Source organism: Oreochromis aureus, linkage group 3, assembly GCF_013358895.1.
Source record: "Oreochromis aureus strain Israel breed Guangdong linkage group 3, ZZ_aureus, whole genome shotgun sequence".
NCBI classification, from domain to species: domain Eukaryota; kingdom Metazoa; phylum Chordata; class Actinopteri; order Cichliformes; family Cichlidae; genus Oreochromis; species Oreochromis aureus.
Genome location: NC_052944.1, coordinates 82,499,660 through 82,501,857, shown reverse-complemented (window position 1 = coordinate 82,501,857; position 2,198 = coordinate 82,499,660). Strand labels below are relative to the sequence as shown.

General features: G+C 32.3%; 1 long non-coding RNA gene across 1 annotated transcript; it reads right to left on the bottom strand.

Moving 5' to 3' along the window:
* Positions 1-1,227: 1,227 nt before the first annotated feature.
* LOC120438342 lies at positions 1,228-1,795 on the bottom strand. The gene is made up of 3 exons (XR_005611811.1): positions 1,767-1,795; positions 1,574-1,620; positions 1,228-1,261 (listed from the first exon to the last, which is right to left on the bottom strand). It is a non-coding gene; the product is annotated as an uncharacterized LOC120438342 (long non-coding RNA).
* Positions 1,796-2,198: the final 403 nt, after the last annotated feature.

The window sequence follows — 2,198 nt, the reverse complement described above, 5'->3', positions numbered from 1 at the left end:
CAGTTTGTTAGCGTTCCATCAATGACTACTTCCGGGTCATTCAGGTCATTCAACTGCTGCTACATTTAAAAAATCATTTTGAAGGCAAAAATAAAATTTAATTTGCTTTTGGTCCATGCTTTTATATTTAATTTGTTTGTATTGCAGTGTGGCCGTCTGAGAGAAAATACTTTCTAAAGCTTTTGAATACATTTGAAAAAAAAAAGTGTGTTTGTGTCTTTTTTTTTCTTTTTTTGGCATAAAGACCTTTATATTTTAAAAAATATAAAGGTCATCGATAGTGACACACAATACCACTCTTTTTTCCCCCCAGTTTTTAAAGCAGAAAGAGGCGCTCCAAACCTGAATTTTTGGCCTTACTTTGTTCAATGCTCAAAAATGAAACAAGGGCGCCACCTGGTGGACAAATAAAACGTCTCACCGAAGGTCGGACAATGCCGCTTAAATTAGTAGTAATGATCGAGCAATGCAAAATAGCATTTATAATGGGTTTCAATGGGGCGTTTTTTGGCTCTAGGACCTAATCTGGATGGCGGTCTGTAGTTTAGCCACTTTAAGCTAATCTAATAAACTCAGACTGCAATTCTAAAGTTAAAAAAAAAAAAATGTTTGGAAAGTTTGGCTATATTCTATTCAACACAGTGAAAATGGCCTAATATTAAAAAACGCTGTGGACGAAAAATGGCTCCAGGACCCTCTAAGGTATGTCTTTGAATGTACAATCATAATATAACACCATAATAATGCAAGATCTACACACTTTCAATTGACAAACCAACATCTAATTCTTAAAATATTTAGATCATGGAAATTAGGTATCAAAATATTAGATACCATAAAAACTTGAATAAATAGTAAATTTTGTAACAAATAGAAAACAATGTTATTTAATGTTATTGTGTTGTTATTATTATATTTTATTTTTGTAAATATAATGGCAGATATATTGCATCATCAACAATTATTGAGGTCATGTACATGTATTGTGTGTTAAGTCGATGTATCGATTATTGTGATAGGCCTACTGTTTTGGTATCATAACAAGCTTGTCAAACATGCATGACCACTAAGCAATGTCTAAGCAGTAGTATTGGTCTGAATGACAACAAACATAACTAGTGTTTTGGAAAATCTGTTAGAAAACAGTTATTTCAATAATTATGATTAGCATGTGACACAGACACTGCATAAAACTACAACAACAACAAAATACTTACTTTAGGAGGATGGGGAGGGCAGCATGAGGTTGAGACTTTGACATCTGTAAGAAACAAATTCATGTATTACAAACAAGTCACTTAAAAATACATTAATGTGGCAGACTGTTTCCTGTTCAGATGCAGTGTATAAGTACAATCAGGGCTGTCACAACAATCGGGTGGGGCCAAGTGGCTGCAACCCTAGGTACAATGTGCAGGTATATATAATTACATATAATATATGTGAATAAAGCAAGAATCTGTTTAGGTTAGTCACTGTGCTGACTGATGCTTGCTAGGTTTATATGATTGCAAACTGCACAAAAACAACAACAGCAACAACACTAATGACAATGACAAACAAAATTACTTACATTTATGTAAATCTCACATCAGGAAGATCTGCATTCGATTTCATGGGCTGAAATAAATAGGCAGAAACATTACTGCTAAAAAAAACAAAAAACAAAAACTCTAAAAAGCCTAAAAATGACTTAAAAAGCAAGGAAATGTGGAACATTGTAATTAGCGAACATTAATAAAGCATAACTGTGCTTTGTTTCTAACCTTGGTAAGTACTCTGTAGCCAGAAGGACAGGTAGGATTTCTGTGAAAGCCAAATTAAATGTGAATAGGTTTTGATAGTTATTGTATATAACAAGTGTAAACAGTTTTATTTGTATTTTTTTCCCTTTCTGAGAAGGCAGAATAATAAGAAAAGGCAAAAGTACGTCACAACATAATTAATTAAGTTACATATTTTGATTACCAAATTATGGAAGCGTGGAGCTGCCACCCAGGCAAAAGAAAAATAGAGCTATATCACGTTATCACATGAAAAGTTTATTGTTCTAACATTATGCTTTTCATGTTTGTATAATATAATATCACGTTATTACAATTTACATAATTATCACGTTCGCACAATATTGTACAGACATGATAATTATGTACATTGTTCGTACAATATTGTTCAAACATGAAAAGTATATTGTATAA